Raw genomic sequence first — 18,876 nt, forward strand, 5'->3', positions numbered from 1 at the left:
TCAGGAGTGAAGTTAGGAAACACTTACGTGGTGGTAAAAGTTTGAAACTCTCTTCCACAAACGGCAGTTGATGCTAGGTCAATTGTTAATTTTAAATCTGAGACTGATAGATTTTTGTTAACCAAAGGTATTGAGGGATATGGGACAAAGGCTACCCTCAGTAAAGCATTGGAATCTCTATGTATTGAACAATAAAGCTCAAACATCAGGAAGAAAAATGGAAAGGACACAGTATTGTGTGTCTGGAACTCCTTATATCTAAACAAAATCAGTGTTTCCTGCTACCTCTCTTTGTATTATATTGCAGTAATTCATAATCACTGGCCACCATTCTTTGCTAGGCTTAAGATCCAATTTTCCCTGCCTGCAGAAAAATAGCCCTACCAATTGCATAAGGTCATTCATTTAGCAACCCAGCATCACTTTCAACTTTCCAGCTACAGGACTTGCCAGAATCTACTGTCATGTTGTTATGATCTATATTTTAATTTATAAAACAAAAACTAGTCAACATATAGAGTGGATTCAAAAAGTTGTATAAGCAATCGGATAAAAAGAACAGCAACACATTTATCATATACCAAATTTAGGTCCAAAGTAAAACATTGTAAAATGTAAAATTTATTGGACGAAATACTTTAGCTACAGAGCACAAATTAGGTTATATTCAAACACTTCAACATTCAATAAGGTAAGTTTGTTTTGCGTACTACTGAACAATCCAGAACATTTGAGCTTTGCATTTTCACCAGTAGTCTGCCTTCTCTAAATTGGTACTGGGCTATAAACAAAACAGTGGCAATATGTGGATACTGTCCATCCTGCATAATGTATTACTAAAATTGATTTGTGTAGTCGGACATTTCAAAACTATGACTATAATGAATCTGTATTTATATATTAGTTTTAAATGTATACAAAGACAATGATGTACATCAGAATGCAGTCTAAAAGCAGAGTCTTCAAATAAAACTCACGAGGGGAAAATAAATGAAGACCTTCTCGCATTGACAGCTGTAAAGGCTTACAATAGAAGGGTGTTCTCGCAGTAGTAGTTGCCAGTAGATTGTTCTGACACCAATTTTCAGTTCTGCACAGACCTGCTTGAAAGCATGAAGAACAGAGCGATTAACTGGCTGTATTCACATCACAGGAAGTTAGACTAGCCTTTGAAGGTCAAAGGTAAAGGATCATTTTTGGCACTGAGTCACAAATAGATCACTCACTACATCTGGGTAATCAGTACCATTTCAATTAAGGGTTTTATGTCATATGGTAATTTATCCAAAGGCTACATTCAACTTCAGAGGTAAATTTTAATTTTTCTCCATTTCTTTCCATAAAGGGATCAAAAAAGTACGGCCGAACTTATCCTTTAAAAAAGTGCTAAGAGCTCAAGTTTTACATACCGAGTGCCTGCCTCAGCCTGCTTTACCTGCCCAAATTAGTAATTAGGAGACTACAGGACTGGGTCGCACAATGTGTTTGCACATGCTGCTTTCATCTCTGGAATTTGGATCTAGCCCAGACCCTTGTAATGAACCTCTTCTCTCAACTGGCTGTAAGGATGTTACATTAAATTAATTTGGGCAGTTTAATTGTGTGCACAGCACAAAACTAACATGGCATATTGTCACACTGGTGTTATAGGGTACAGGGTTAAGGCACATTGTTGGGGAAGAATAGTATATCTTTCAAACTATACGATGTGCTGTTAGGGAAATTAAGCTGGTGGCTTCAGGGAAATTTAATAAGACTGTGGAGGTTGGTGAATCACAGAGTTAAAAATACGATTGTGTAGCCCCCGTTGTTTGGGCACAACGGTTGCTGTTTTGGGTCAGAAATGGCAACCGAGCAGCGCGTGTATACTTCTGGTGCAGGCCGCGCTGGACACTATTTTAGTGACTGCGTTAGCTCAGCACTGGAAGCGAGCGCCGAGAGTATGCAGATCATGATGTCAATCAGCATCTAATACCGATTTGACGACAGCGTTGCCATTTTCAACCTCAATGCTGGAGCCAACGTCCTCTCTTAACCTCCCACAGCTGAACATACGTTCAGCAGCAGGAAGGACCCCTCCCACCAATGCTATTTAAAGGGATCATCATCTACTTAGAAGTTAGTTGCTGATTGATAGCTACTAGCTGTTGCTGAGTTTGTAGAAGTGTTTGGTGCTTTCTAGACAGTTTTTTTTTTTTTAAAGTTGCCTAAAGTCTACAAGGAGTAGTGTGGTACATGCTTAAGGACTTGGTACTGACTTGCAAGGGGTCTGCTCAGACCAGTTGCTCCCAGACATGGGTGCAGTAGCTTGTATCCCCTTGACCGCAACATGACAGGGAGAATGAGCAGAGGCAATACAGAGCAGGATAAATTGCTAGAAGAGGCAGGTAGAGGAGGGGGAAGAGGGCTCTCAGCAGGAAACAATATCCACACAGGGTCATCAGGGAGCAATTCTCCTTCCTCAACTTCAGCAGCAAACAGTGTGTGTGAATTCTCCATTTTATTAAGGAGGTGCACACAGAAATCTGCCATCTGCTGCAGGCAAACTTGCAGCCTCACTCCAGGACAAGGACGACATTGCCAGTGGCTATAAAGGTGAGCATGGTCTTGAACGTTTTTGCGTCGGGCTCCTTCCAAACTGGAGCAGGCGACAGCTGTAACATTTCCCAGTTTGCTGTCCACTCCTGTATAAGGGAGGTGAAAGAGGCTCTGTATGCAAAGAGAGCTGAATACATTTCATTCTCTCTTGCCAGAGAGAAGCAGGTGAAGCGATCACACGGCTTCGCCAAAGGGTGGCTATTGGGCGACAAGGTCTATCCGCTGACCACCTGGCTCATGACTCCGTTGTGCAACCCACGCTCATGTGGGCAGCATGCATACAATGAAAGCCATGCTGCCACACGGAATCTGATAGAGCAGACCATTGGGATCCTTAAACCATTAGGATCCTTAAACAACGCTTACGTTGCCTGAACTGCTCTGGAGGAGCCCTGCAGTACTCGCCAGAGCGCATCTCAAGATTCAGCATGGTCTGCTGTACACTCCACAACCTCGTCATCATGAAGGCACAGTCCTTGCCACCAGGCAGATGGTGACCAGCTGAGAAGGAGGAGGAAGAGGGAGGAGGAGGAAGCGGAAGAGGAGGAAGTAAAAGAGGCAACCCAGACAGCCCCTTTCTGCTCGGGCTGTCCGTGATCGACTCATCCGACTGCAATACCAGTGAACGCAACCCCAATTCCCCATACCAAATGAACCTACACCTTACCTTCCCCTCTGTTACTGACCATCACCGTGTCCTCTTGGCCACAATGCTACAATAAAAGCCACTACAAAACAAACATTCCAAATCAATTTTATGAATCAAACCATTACAACATTTCATTCAAAAGTCAAGTAATCACCCTTGTGCATTCCCTTAGTGCCTGTCTTCCATGTGCCTTTGCCTGTCCTAGTGCTCATACGCAGTGCTACCCCAGTGGCTGCAGTATGGTTGGTGGAAGGCAGCTGATTTTCAGTGGAGAAGACGGCAGATGGTCTTGCAGACGACCTCGAGCAGCTCTGGGCCTAGTAGGCCCGGTTTCAGGCTGCACCACCTCAGCATGGGTGGCAGCAGTCTGGGCTGGCTGACAGGCAACATCAATGGCACTGGCAAAGTGGTAGTGGTGGGAATATGATGCTATCATCCTGAGAGAGGACAGAAGATTCGTCCTTCACGGAGCCACTGCCATTCCCCCGGAGCGGCACCTAAGCAATTCTAGTAATTTGCTGGACGACAGATTGCTGGACTGCTGTGACACCCTGCAAGCCCCTTTCAACACTGCTAACCGCAGCCATGATGGCAACAGTCTATGCTTGTGTGGCAGCAAGCTGAGATTACATAACTTCAGTCTGAGCTTCCATTGTAGCATGCAGACATTGGGTGGCTTCTGCTTGTGCTGCAATGGAAGCTGAGACATCGGCCATCTTTCGCTGCATGATGGTTGAGTCCACAAGTGCGCTAATGGATCTGCCCACCACTTCCATGCTGGAAAGGATGGGCTCCAAGCTCTGCACAAAGCCCTGTGCAAGGTTGGTGCTGGACCCTTCCATGCTCCTTGACATTGCATTCAGGCTTTCTGGAAGGCCTGCCAATGCACCAAGCATTTTGTTCTGCATAACCATCAGCTTTGTTCTGTAGACCTCCCCATCGAAATCCTAATCGGAGTCCTCTGCAGCAGAACTCATGTGCGACCTCGCCACCAGGGAGCTGGCACCTGCACTACCTTTTCCCCCTGCTCTGACTGCAGTCCACTCGTGCCCGGTTACTCACCATGTGCTGATCCCGCCTCTAAGCTACCCTCTAAAATCCGCGCAGTGCCAGTATCTGAACTGGTGGCTGCGAGTGTCAGGTCGGGTGATGGTGTTTCTTCTAAATCATCACTCTCTTCTTCCACCACTGCCTGGCCAGGTTGGACTTTTTGGATCTCTGAAATGAGAAAGGCACAAGGGTAGGGTTGTGGTGAGGGAAGGGGGGAGGGAAAGCAAGAGGTGCATGCTTACACCAACTGCAGCTCGCAAGTCAGAAGAGATTGTGGGATGACCGGGAAGTGGGATGTGAGAAGGTGGATTAGGTATGAGGATAACATCATGTTCAATGGTTTTAGCGCCGTCGCTGGTCACAGCCACTCCAATTATGCCAAGCACCATCTCCTCGAGTGGAGTCAGGATATGAGGCGCACCTGTTCCCCGCTGGTTAGCTGCCGCTGCCTATGGTTGTGCAACACTTTGTCCTGCAAGAGAGAGGGAAGTGTGTCAGTGAGTGTGGTTCAATGTGTTTGGTTGATGTGGCTGTCATGCTTGAATAGTTGGCAGTGTGTAAAAACTGTGGGAGACTTGCAGCAGTGGTAAGTGTGTGAGGGTGAGATGGAGCATATGAATGTGATGTATGAGTCGTGATTGATGAGTAATGGGGGTGTGGTGAATCAAGCAGTGTGTGAGGCTAGTGGTGCAGTTTGTGGGATATGGCATTTGAAGATGCATTCACTGACCTTGACCACTCGTGTGAGGTCATTGAACTGCTTCCGGCATTGCATTTCGGTCCATGGGGCACTGTGGCTATCTGGTCCCACTGCCTTTGCAGTGTCTGTCTGGATGACTTCCTGGCCCCCTGTGGAAACAGGACCTCGCTCCTCCTCTCCACCTCCTGTGCTAAGGCCTCCAGTGCTGCGACTGAGAAACCTTGGAGCCCTCTCTCTGGCCTGTTGTGCCGTTGCTGCATGTTTCCCAGTTGAAACTGCCTTCTGAAATGACTTCGAGCACCTGGCCTCGTCAAACTGCACCTCTGCACAGCATTCTAGCTTTAACTGGTGCTAGCCTCACACAAACTGGGGCCCCCTGCTGAGCGTGCAGCCACTCAGCAGAGCGTTTAGCGCTGAGCTGCACGCCACTATCATTTAAATTAGCAGGCAACACCAAGTTTGCGTGCTGCCTGCATTACTTTGAATGGGTGCGGGTTAATCGTGCAGCGCGATCCCTGTGCCCGTTTTCGGGTCTGTCATATTTTTTAGCCCACAATGTTTTATTTAAACTGTTATCACATTTTCTGTTCCATGTTATAATATTTTTAAGACTGACAACTAGCCACTGTGATTAAATTTTAAGGACTTCTTTAACTATAATTAAATGAAAAAATTTAATAATAAGGTATTTTTGATGAGTAAAACAGGCAAAAAAATGATAGAAGTCTTCTCATTATTTGAGGATGAAGTCCTGATAATGGAGCGGACTTAGACCCAATCACCACGGCTGGAATTTTCCCTACCTGGACGGGTCTGGTCGGACGATGGCCATGGTGGATCGCGAATCCGTTGCTGGCTCCATCCCGCTACACAAAATGACTTTATGTCAATAGGGCCTATTAAGCCTGCCCTGTGCGTTGCCCTGCCCAATTAAATGGCATGTGTCTGCTGAGGTCATCCATGATGCATTTTCAGCCAGGATGTGGTCAGGAGGACCTGGATGCAGTGCTACAAACGTTTCAATGATCTCATTAGATCAGGAAACGTGAGTGCAAAGCCACACTCAACTTCATCCTGCTGTACCTCTCATCACATCCACATCATTCTGCTTTCCCAACCCTACTCCTGCACATTCTTATTCACACCAACATATCTTGCACATCCACCCATCCCTCTCTCTATCTACATTATCACATCTCTATCTGACTAACCACCCCTCACACTCACCCTTATCCTAGTGCAATCATACCAACTAACAACACACAAGGAGGCCACTTGCATTGGCACCCCACTCCATCATAGTTTCCCTCTAAAGATCTAACCCATCCATTCCTTACACTCATTCCATCACTCAACCTTCTTTCCCTCCTTGCAGGAAAAGAGAACCCAAACGAAGAGGGAGAGGACCGGCGGTGGCCCTCCATCATCTGCAAACTTTACAACAGCAGAGGTGGCTGCTTTAGAAATATCTGGAGTCGCCGAGCAACTAGAGGTAGGAGACGGAGAGAGGGGGGCATTTCAGCAACCTGGTGACAGAATTACATATCATACAGCTACATGGCATACATCAGTCACTCATATGAGGTCTGATGTCAGCAGCCACAGAATGGTCATCATGTGCATAATGGTATCTTTACCCATTCTTCATATGACATATCTAACTCATCTCTTTACTCTCCCACAGGTCCATCAAGAGCCCTCCCCTGCACCCTCCGCCCCCACCCGCCAACTGTCGAGGAGGAAGAGGACTCCTCAGGATGAGCCTCCAGTCTCTGAGGGCGCATCGTCACCAGACATAAGTGCACCCAGCAACAGCACAGATACGCACACCTGGGTGGGTCCCACGCGAAATAGAGTAGTGTTGTCACCTGGTGTTTCACAACTCACAAGCGAGCAAGAGCAGATGGTGGAGACAGGGACAGCAGGAGAGACCTCGCTGGAGGGCGCAGGACGATCCTAGCTATGCTCAGCTGCATGCAGACACTGAGCCTCAGGGGCTATCCAGAAAGAGCGTGGTCCTGGAGGTGCAGGAAGAAGTGCAGTGGGCTCTGACAGGTTTTGCAAGCGCAATGTCTGCAAATGTCCATCTCCAACATAAGCACCACCATGTTGCAGGCGATGGCGACTGTAGGCTCCTCCATGGAGCAGTTAATGTGCCATTCACAGGAGAACATGGTCTCTATGTAGAATAGATGGCTATCTGTGGAAGATAGATGGCAGAGGCGCATTGACCACCTCTCTAGATGGGATATCAACTAGACGTGGGTCCTCATGGTCCCACTGATGTGCAGCAAGGTGCTCGACAGCTCCTTGGCAGCAGGGAAGTGAGCAGGCTGCCTCTACCCTGCTGAAGCCACAGGGCTAGCACCTCGTAGAAGCACACAGAAGAGAAAGATGACACACAAGTAGATTCACAAGGGTAGCAACTTGGGTGTTTTATCCAATGTTGATGTAAAGTTTCCATTAATGGGCTGTCAAGCACAAAACCTCTATCCATGTTAATATATCACCCCCAACCCCATGAACCCTTATCTTGCGTAACAACCGTTAATGTGGCACCTTATCGAATGCCTTTTGGAAATCCAAATATACTACATCCACTGATTCCCCTTTATGTACCCTGCTAGTTACAGCCTCAAAAAACTCTAATAGATTTGCTCAACACGATTTCCCTTTCATAAAACCATGCTGACTCTGCCTAATCATTTCTAAATGCCTTGTTACCAATTCTTAAGAATGGATTCCAGCATTTTCCAGACAACTGATGTCATGCTAACTGGCCTGTAGTTCCATTTTCTCTCTCCCTCCTTTCTTAAATAGTGGGGTTACATTTGCTACCTTCCAATCCGCTGGGACCATTCTAGAATCTAAGGAATTTTGGAAGATCACAACCAATACATCCACTATCTCTGCCGCAACCTCTTTCAGAACCCTAGGGTGTAAGGCCATCAGGTCCAGGGGATTTGTCATTAGTTTCTCAAGAACATTTTCTCCACTGATATTAATTACTTAAAGTTCCTCATTCTCATTAGCTCCTTGGTTCCCCAGTATTTTGGTATGCTTTTTGTGTCTTCTACTTGAAGTCACATACAAAATATTTGTTTAAAGTCTCTGCCATTTTCTTATTCCCCATTCTGATTTCTCCTGCCTCAGCCTCTAACGGACCAGTGCTTATTTTTGCTACTCTCTTCCTTTTTACATACTTGCAGAAGCTCTCCTATTCTATTTTCTCCCTTTTTATCAATTTTTTGGTCATCCTTTGCTGGTTTCTAAAGCTCTCCCAAATCTCAGGCTTACTACATTTCTTTGCAACATTATAAGCCTCTTCTTTTATTCTAATATTATCCTTAACTTCTTTAGTTAGCCACAGATGGATCACTTTTCCCTGTGGAGTTTTTATTTCTCAATGGAATGTATATCCATTGAGAATTTTGTAATATTTCTTAAAATGTTTCCCACTGCTTATCTACTGTCATACCTTTTAATCTAATTTCCAAATCTACCTTAGCCAACTTGCCCCTCATACCTATGTAATTCAATTTATTTAAGTTAAAGACTCTCGTTTTGGACTTAAGTATTTCACTCTCAAACCCAATGTGAAATTCTATCATATTATGATCACTCTTCCCCAAAGGATCCGTTACCATGAGATTATTAATTAACCCTGTCTCATTACACAATACAAGATATAAAATAGCCTGTTTCCTGGTCTATTCCACAACATATTGTTCTAGGAAACTGTCTCGAATACATTCCATAAACTCGTCCTTCGGACTACCTTTGCCAATTTGATTTGCCCAGTGTATATGAAGATTAAAGTTCCCCACAATTATTGCATTACCTTTGTTATAAGCTCCTACTATTTGTTGATTAATACTCTGTCCAATGATATAGCTACTGTTAGGGGGCCTATAAACTACTCCCACAAGTGTTTTACATAGAAGATAGGAGCAGGAGTAGACCATTCGGCCCCTCGTGCCTGCTCCGCCATTCAATGAGATCATGGCTGATCATCCAAATTCAGTACCCTGTCCCTGCTTTCTCCCCATATCCCTTGATCCCCTTAGCCTTAAGAAATATATCTAACTCCTTCTTGAATATATTTAATGAATTGGCCTCAACTGTCTTCTGTGGTAGAGAATTCCACAGGTTCACCACTCTCTGGGTGAAGAAATTCCTCCTCATCTCTGTCCTAAATGGCTTACCCCTTATCCTTAGACTGTGACCCCTGGTTCTGGACTCCCCCGCCATTGGGAACATCCTTCCTGCATCTAGTCCTGTTAGAATTTTATACATTTCAATGAGATCCCCTCTCATTCTTCTAAACTCTAGCGACTATAAACCTAATCGACCCAATCTCTCTTCATACGTCATTCCTGCCATCCTGGGTATCAGTCTGGTGAATCTTCACTGCACTCCCTCCAAGGCAAGAACATCCTTCCTCAGATAAGGCAACCAAAACTTCACACAATACTCAAGGTGTGGTCTCACAAAGGTCCTGTACAACTGCAGCAAGACAACGTTGCTCCTGTACTCGAATCCTCTTGCTATGAAGGCCAACATACCATTTGCCTTCTTAACCGCCTGCTTCCCCTCATGCTTACCTTCAGCGACTGGTGCACAAGGACACCCAGGTCTCGTTGCACTTCCCCTTTTCCCAATCTATTACCGTTCAGATAATAATCTGCCTTCCTGTTTTTGCCACCAAAGTGGATAACCTCGCATTTATCCACATTATACTGCATCTGCCCAATCTGTCCAAATCGTACTGGAGTTTCTCTGCATCCTCCTCACAGCACACACGCCCACCCAGCTTTGTGTCGTCTGCAAACTTGGAGATATTACATCTAGTTCCCTCGTCTAGATCATTAATATATATTGTGAATAACTGGGGTGCTAGCACCGATCCCTGTAGTACCCCACTAGTCACTAGCTTCCACTCGGAAAAAGACCCGTTTATTCCAACTCTTTGCTTCCTGTCTGCCAACCAGTTTTCTATCCAAGTCAGTACCTTACCCACAATCCCATGTGCTTTAACTTTGCACGCTAGTCTCTTATGCGGGAACTTATCGAAAGCCTTCTGAAAGTCCAAATACACCACATCCACTGGTTCTCCCTCATCTATTCTACCAGTTACATGCTCAAAAAATTCCAGTAGATTAGTCAAGCATGATTTACCTTTTGTAAATCCATGTTGACTTTGTCCGATCCTGTCACTGATTTCCAAGTGCTCTGCTAGTACATCTTTTATAATGGACTCTAGCATTTTCCCCACTACCGATGTCAGGCTTAACGGTCTATAATTCCCTGTTTTTTCTCTACCACCTTTTTTAAATAGTGGGGTTACATTAGCCACCCTCCAATCCATGGGAACTGTTCCAGAGTCTATAGAATTTTGGAAGATGACCAGCAATGCATCGACTATTTCTAGGGCCACTTCCTTAAATATCCTAGGATGTAGATTATCAGGCCCTGGGGATTTATCGGCCTTCAATGCCATCAATTTCCCTAACACCATTTCCCTACAAATACTGATTTCATTCAGTTCCTCCCTCTCATTAGACCCCGACATCTCTGGGAGGTTATTTGTGTCCTCCTTTGTGAAGACAGAACCAAATTATGTATTTAATTGGTCAGCCATTTCTTTGTTCCCCATTATAAATTCCCCTGATTCTGACTGCAAGGGACCTATGCTTGACTTTACCAATCTTTTTCTCTTCACATATCTATAGAAGCTTTTACAGTCAGTCAGTTTTTATGTTCCCTGCAAGCTTACTCTCATACTCTTTTCTCCCTCTTAATTAATCCCTTTGTCCTCCTTTGCTGAATACTAAACTGCTCCCAATCCTCAGGTTTGCTGCTTTTTCTGGCCAATTTATATGTCCTCTCCTTGGATCTTATGCTATCCCTAATTTCCCTTGTTAGCCAATGTTGAGTCACCTTTTTTGTTTTATTTTTATGCCAAACAGGGATGAACAAATTCTGTAGTTCATCCATGCGATCTTTAAATGTTTGCCATTGCCTATTCACCGTCAACCGTTTAAGTAACATTCCCCAATCCATCCTAGCCAACTCGTGCCTCATACCATCGTAGTTTCCTTTATTTAATTTCAGTACCCAAGTTTCTGAATCAACTACTTCACTCTCCATCTTAATGAAGAATTCTATCATATTATGATCACTTCTCCCCAAGGGGCCTCGCACAACAAGATTGCTAATTAATCCTTTCTCATTACATAATACCCAGTCTAAGATGGCCTGATCTCTAGTTGGTTCCTCGACATATTGGTCCAGGAAACCATCCCATATACACTCTAGGAATTCCTCTTCCACAGTATTGTTACTAATTTGGTTAGATCAATCTATATGTAGATTAAAGTCACCCATGATAACTGCTGTGCCCTTATTGCACGCATCTCTAATTTCCCGTTTAATGCCATCCCCAACCTCAGCATTACTGTTTGGGGGTCTGTATACAACTCCCACTAATGTTTTCTGCCCCTTGATATTTCTCAGCTCTACCCATACAGATTCCACATCATCAGAGCTAATATCCTTCCTTACTATTGTGTTAATCTCCTCTTTAACCAACAATGCTACCCCACTGCCTTTACCTTTTTGCCTGTCCTTCCTGAATATTGAATACCCCTGGATGTTGAATTCCCAGCCTTGATCACCCTGGAACCATGTCTCCGTAATCCCAATTATATCATATCCGTTTACATCTATTTGCGCAGCTAATTCATCCACCTTATTACGAATGCTCATCGCATTAAGACACAAAGCCTTCAGGCTTGTTTTCTTAACACTCTTAGAATTATTGTTTACTGCGGCCATGTTTGAGTTACTCCCTTGATTTCTCTGACTTCCACTTTTGCTTTTCTCCTTCCTGTCTTTTGCTTCTATCCTTGCTTCCCTTTCCTCTGTCTCCCTGCACAGGTTCCCAACCCCCTGCCATTTTAATTTAAACCCTGCCCAACAGCACTAGCAAACACTCCCTCCTAGGACATCAGTCCCAGTCCTGCCCAGGTGCAAACCATCCAGTTTGTACTGGTCCCACCTCCCCCAGAACCGGTTCCAATGTCCCAGGAATTTGAATCCCTCCCCCTTGCACCATTTTTCTAGCCACGTATTCATCTGAAATATCCTTCTATTTCTACTCTGACTAGCACGTGGCACTGGTAGCAATCCTGAGATTACTACCTTTGAGGTCCTATTTTTTAAACTTACCTCCTAGCTCCCTATATTCAGCTTTTAAGACCTCATCCCATTTTTTACCTATATCGTTGGTACCTATATGCACCACGACAACTGGCTGTTCACCCTCCCCCTCCGGAATGCCTTGCAGCTGCCCCTTGTTATTTCTTATCTCCACCCATACTGATTCTACTTCTTGATCTTCTGAGCCAAGATCCTTTCTCACTACTGTCCTTATGTCATCCTTTATCATCAGGTTGTCCGGGATTGTGATGTTCTCCACAAACTCCCACATGCTGCATTTGTGGCACACTACCTGCACTGCCATTCCTATATAACCTTGTTTTATTTAATTAATTAAAGTTTATGTATTTAATTACTTAGCTTATAGTTTAGTTTTAAACTAATTACTAGATCTAATTAAGTTATAGGTAGATTAAATTAAATATTTACCTGTAACACAAAGCACTACAAGTATTGGAAACAAAAAGCAGCATCTGTTGCCCCCTCTGCTCCGAAATCCCACTCTCAGTTGGTAGCACTTGCCTCTGAGTCAGCAGGATTTAAGCACCTAATGTAGGCTGATACTTCAGTGCCGTACTGAGGAAGGTCTGCATTGTCATACAGTGCTAGCTTTCAAATGAAATCTTTAACCAAGGGCTCTTCTGCCTACTGAGGTAGACTTAGAAGATTTAGTGGCACTATTTGAAGCACACTGGGGGAGAAATTCGGTATCGCCCCTTTTGGGGCGTAATTATCGGCCGGGCGCAAAGTTTAGCGCCTGCCGCTAATTATCGCCTCCAACTGCAAACTTGGCCTCTATCACCCCTGGAGGTGATTTGAGCGCTAAATCAGGCGGTACACACACCTCTCTTAAGGCGCTAATGCCGAGGAGCGAGGCACTACCTCAGAGCGCTGGCGAAGCTCAAGTGATGTCAGTTAGCAATGGAACACAGACAAACTGGCGCCGGACAGTTCTTAAAGGAGGGTCGATCTTGCTCTCCAGCCACACCCTGCTCATTGCAGCCTTGAAACTCGGCCTGGAGAGACCTGTACATCAATTCTGCTGGAAAGAACAATGGAGGCGCCCAGGGAAAGAGCTGAGTACAGCCCCCATAGTCTCTTCTAAATCGATGCAAGGAAGGTCAAATCAAAATGAACCTGCCAAGTTCTGCTCAGTACCCAAAACTCCTTCACACAGCGTTGAATCGCTCCAGAAGTCAGTCTCTCTCTGATTGCGTGGTGCAAAAATATCGGCGACAAAAAAAGGCAGGAAGAGGCCGCCTTTAAATAGCGCTTCCCCAGTCCCTTCCCGACTGCAAAACGTTCCCCTCTACTTGTCGTTGCTAGCGGCAGGTGGAAAGGCAGGGGGCGCCACTCAATATCCGGTCCGGGGCGCTACACGCTCGACTGATGTCACGATCTACGGGCACAGGAGATCGTGGCGGTAGTGTTTAGCGCCGCCGCAAAATGTCTGGTCAATTTCACGAGCGGCGTAAACATCGCCGCGCCCGGACACTCGTAGCTTTGTGCCCCGTTAGCGCCCTCTTAGGGCGCTAACGGGAGGCGGTAATCAACCGAATTTTTCTGCCACTGTTTTCTCAAGGTGCCCTGCCAACATTTCTCTCTCCACCATTGCCACCAAACATATATTAAGTGATCATTAATCTTGTTGTTTGTAGGACCTTACCATGTGCAAAATAACTGCCACACTCTGCTACATAGAAACTGTAACTAAACTTTAAATTAATTGATTGTACATAAAGCGCTTTGAGATGACCTGAGAAACTTACCTTTCTTTTGTCTTTTCTTTCTCTCTCTACTGCCCACAACTTATTTTGCAAAAGGCAATTTTTTTTGCTTCTTAATCTTTCCAGCTAAAAAATAATGTACGTGTGTGTTCAACTTATTGAGTACAGGTCAGTTAGTACCATTGGAAAGATTCCCCAAGCATCACTTGGGGAATCTTTCTACTCTTGTGTAAGTAGTGACAGTGGGGAGATCTTTCAAAGACTAGTGACATTCTTTGGTATTTAGGGTTGGGTGTCAGGTTGATCAGTCTATAGTGTAGTTGACTGCTGAACTACAAAGCATGATGTTTCCCATCAATCAGTAACATCTGACAATGGGACATTCAGTATAAGCTTCATCCTACCATTCACAAAGTTACTGTGGAGTCGCTTGTTCCCAAGAACACATGATGAACAGATTATGCTTTCCGTATCAGTGGGTCACCTTGCTTGACTTAAATAATTAATTGCAAGTTATCACAGGCCATATAATGATTATTAAATATACAGGTCTTTAAAATGATAAAGGGATTCAATAGGTTAGATACAGAGAAACTATTTCCTCTCGTCGGGGAATTCTGAACAAGGGGGAATAATCTTAAAATTAGAGCTAGGCCATTGAGGAGTGAAATCAGGAAGCAGATTTTCACACACAGAGTAGTGGAAATCTAGAATTCTCTCTCTGAAAGGCTGTGGATGTTGGGACAATTGGAATTCTCAAGACTGAGATTGGTAGATTTTTTTTTAGGTAAGCGTATCAAGGGATATGGAGCAAAGATGGGTAAATGGAGTTGAGGAACTTATGGTCTAAATGAATGGCAGAGCAGGCGTGAGGGGCTGTTCTATGTTCCTATTAATATATATTATACCTCCTTCTGCAATCAGAAACTTCAGATCGGAATATAGCATCATTTTATTGAAGCCATTATGTTTGCCGCATATAAATTAGAGCACTCCATTTCAAAATATCTTTTTATTCCTATATTTTAAACTTAAGCATCTATTTTGTTATATTTGCTTTAAATTTACACTTCTCTAGCCAAGATTTGAAATCGTAAAGAAAAAGCAATCAATTTCCATCTTACAATTTGATAAAACGTATGTAAACAAAAGTGCTCCATTTGCCGTATGCAAAAATACAGTGCGAAGATAACATAAATTCAAGAAACAGGAGCTTACTGTATCGGTGCAAAAATACCCCCGGCCCCCTCCCAAATCAAAACAAAACAAAATGTGTGCAGTGTTTTATGTAGGGGTCTCTCTGTTCAGAAATAAATCCTGTTATAGGAGGAGATTCACAAGTCACAATACATCAACCACAGTAATGAAGCAGTAAGCTATTTAACATTTCTTAACCAAATATTTACATTGGGCCAGAAATTCGTGAACGGGGCTTGCCGCGCGTGCAAGCCCCGTATATGCACTTACCCGACGCTCCTGCCGATCACCTCCAGGGACGCCTGGAATTGGTGTTTCAAAAAGAAGAATCCCGGGCAGCGTATGGCGTCACGCCGCCCAGGAGTGCAGCCAGCGCGAAGCCTGGAGCGTGCAGTGCAAGTGAGACACGCCCCTTAAGGTCTCATTGTAGTAGGACACGCCCCCAATCTCTCCAAGCAGCTGCAGAGGACTTTGTAGTTACACAGCTGCAGGGAAAGTAAGTTATCTGCTATTTTATGAATGTTTTGTGAACTTTTATAAAATTTTTAAAACGTTGACATTATTTTGAAGAATCTGAAGTAGTTTTAAACAGAATTAAAGCAATTTAAAGACTTTTAAAAGCCCTAAAAGAATTTTTTTAATTCCATGTATTTATTTAGCAATATCGTCGTCATACGTGTCTTCACACTGTTCCCTTTGGGGAACTGTATGAAGTGGTGGAAGGATTTATGGCCATGATTAACGCTCATTCCGTGGCCGTAACCATCTTTGAACCAGCCATTAGGGCGGTTAGTCCTATGGCGGGAGGGTTTTACGGGCTCCCACAAGCTATACAAGGAGGGGGGGCCACCCACACCCACGGACGCAAATATCCCACTGGATGTCAACCCAGAATTTAGAGCCGGAGCTCCGGCTCCACTTGCCGGGACTGTCTGGAGCGGGGTTCGAAACCCTACCCTGATCTGGCCCAGCGGCGGGGATCCTACCGCTATGCCAAAGGCCCAATCCGATTAGCAACGTGAAATGGCTGGAATGAGCACAATTCACGGCATTAAAAGAACTCACAATTGAACTGATGATGACCTCAGTAATCTCCTCAAGGAGGTGGAGGCGCAGCGCCTGCTCATCATTGGTAATGAGAAGTCAAAGGCGCCGCAAAAAGGGCAGATGATAGCTTGGTCTTTCAAGTGGCAGCATAGGGTTCCAGTCACGGGGAGGGAAAAGGCGCAGGAAACGTATGGGTGTCACCTTTTGTGCGGAGTGGGCCTTTTGCGTAGCAGTAAGCATCCCCGCCGCTGGGCCAGAAGGAGTAGGGTTTCGAACCCCACTCCAGACAGTCCCGGCAAGTGGAGTCGGAGCTCAAACTATAAATTCTGGGTGGACATCCAGCGGGATACTTGCGTCCGTGGGTGTGGGTGGCCCCCACCCCCTCAGATGGGTTGTGGGAGCCCGTAAAACCCTCACGCCATAGGATTAACCACCCTAATGGCTGGTTCAAAGATGGTTACGGTCACGGAACGAGCGTTAATCACGGCCATAAATCCTTCCACCACTTCATACAGTTCCCGAAAGGGAACAGTGTGAGGATATGTACGATGATGACCTCTTGCGCAATGCACCTCCTTGGACCCTCAGTCGCAGATGCGAGGGGGCAAATCGTGCAATTGTTAAATTTTTCATTTTTTTTACATGTAAAATGTTGGCCCAGTAATTCCCTTCCAAATGTGCGAGTACGGTCGGGGTACTTACGCGTCTGGCCGGAGGAAATGCCGGTTTTCAGCATGCACAGCGCATGCGGGGAAAACCGGCATTTCCTGTCCTCTGAACGAAGGGGTTCAGAGGCAAAACGCGTGCGCAGTCAAATTCGCCGCTTTCATTCATGATTTCAGTGAGGTCAAGTCCTTACAACTTACACATGAAAAAAGCACGGGTACAGTTGCTCCAGAGGCTGCGGAGGAAGATATTTCTTATCGTGGAGCTTCTGAAAGTATGTATGTCTGTATATATTCCTTTGCGTGTTATGTATATATTCCTTTACTTATGTGTATGAATGTATTATTTAATTATGACTTTCAGAGAAAGTAACTTATTGGAAAATCATAATTAAAAACATACATTCATACACATTAGTAAAGGAATATAAAACATACATACATATACGTAAAGGAATATATGCGGACATACATACATACATAATTACTTATTACTGATGAAAAGTTTCTTTCTTAAAAGTGCTGGAAATGTTACATTACTCATTTTAGAACACTCATTTTCACATTCCATTCACACAGCCACAATTGCTCCTTCTACCTACCGTTCTGAAAACCCGTTTAAAAAAAAAATTTAAACTTTAAAACTTACTTAAAATTTCTTAAAATAACTTCCCTCCCTTTCCCAAACAAAAATATTGCCTTTCAGAAGCTCCACGATAAAATATATCTTCCTCCGCAGCCTTGGAACAACTTTACACCTGCTTTTTTCAAGTGTAACTTGTAAGGACTTACCCTCACTGAATCCATGAATGAAATCTACGAAGTTCACTGCGCAAGCGCTGCCTGTGCAGTCGCACGCGCTGTGCCTATGAACCCCTTCGTTCCGAGGTCTGGAAATGCCGGCGTTCCCCGCATGCACTGTTCATGCTGAACGCCGGCATTTCCAACGGCCAGATGCGTGAGTACCCCGACCGTACTCACGCCTTTGGTCACGAATTTCTGGCCCATTAAATCACAGTGAGTGGTTGCAAATCTCAATGAAACTCTTACAAAGGTACCTTTCAGACAGTAACCCACTGACCTTTCTAAAAAAAAATGCACAACACAACAAAATATTATTTCTTGTCTCTTAAACGACTGAAATTTAAAATCAGCTGAATTCAGCAGCTGATCAGCAAAGAGAGCACGGATAAATGCAGTCTAACTGAAAATTAGGTAAATGGCCCACACATTGGGAAGTGCAGTGTATTGGGGCATCAATGTGGAGCAGCATGGAATGATGGAATAAAGGTTAGATCTCTTTTCTGCTGAGCTCGGAATCTGAGCCACATCACTATTCAATTCAATTCAATTTTATTTGCCATATGTAAGTAGTACAATGGAATGCTTACTCCCCGTAAGGACACGTCAGCTATTCTTACAGCGCCGTGTTCAGAAAGTCAATTCTTTGGCATCCAGTGGCAGTGGGAGCACGATGTCCCTCAGCCGCTCCGTCCTCCTCGTCACCGCGGCCTCCTCCACGTGTGGTGGCCTGCTTCTCCCGCTCACCCTCTGGCCACCATTCCCGGCTCCCCTCCTCCCAGTCGGACTGCGAGTCGTCGTGGCTGCTGCTGCTGCTCGATGCGCTGCGCTGCCTCCGCCCGACTCGCCGAACACATCCTCCGGTCGCCGCAGCCTCCACCTCACTATGGGAGGCATCAAGAGAGGACCATGCAAGTGTGCACAAGAAGGAAGAAGTAATTCCCAATCACTACAGCCCATCACCTAGATAGTCAGAAGGGCATTAATGGAGGCCTGAGAGCAGTTTGTTCTTTTACCTTTTTGGCTATAGATGGTACAAGACAGATGGGAAATCAGTACTGAAAAATGAGAAAAGAATTATAGGGCAAACACCTTGAAAAAGTTCAAGAACTGGCACAATCTATGAATGGATTTAAAAAGTACTTCAGTAATGTATACTCTGGTGTGTTTTATACTAAGATAGAGATGATAAACATTAAGGGGGAAAAATTTGGTTGATTT

The 18,876-nt window shown here is 44.7% G+C and overlaps 1 long non-coding RNA gene across 1 annotated transcript in view; it reads right to left on the bottom strand.

Annotated features, from left to right (window-relative positions):
- Nucleotides 1–603: 603 nt before the first annotated feature.
- Nucleotides 604–18,876, bottom strand: part of LOC147124322 (uncharacterized) — a 79,975-nt gene continuing 61,702 nt past the window's right edge. The window contains exon 4 of the long non-coding RNA XR_015078017.1: nucleotides 604–1,103. This is a non-coding gene — a long non-coding RNA (uncharacterized LOC147124322). The remainder of the gene's footprint in view (nucleotides 1,104–18,876) is intronic.

Source organism: Somniosus microcephalus, chromosome 1, assembly GCF_052327205.1.
Source record: "Somniosus microcephalus isolate GS21.2 chromosome 1, FLI_Smic_1.0, whole genome shotgun sequence".
NCBI lineage: Eukaryota > Metazoa > Chordata > Chondrichthyes > Squaliformes > Somniosidae > Somniosus > Somniosus microcephalus.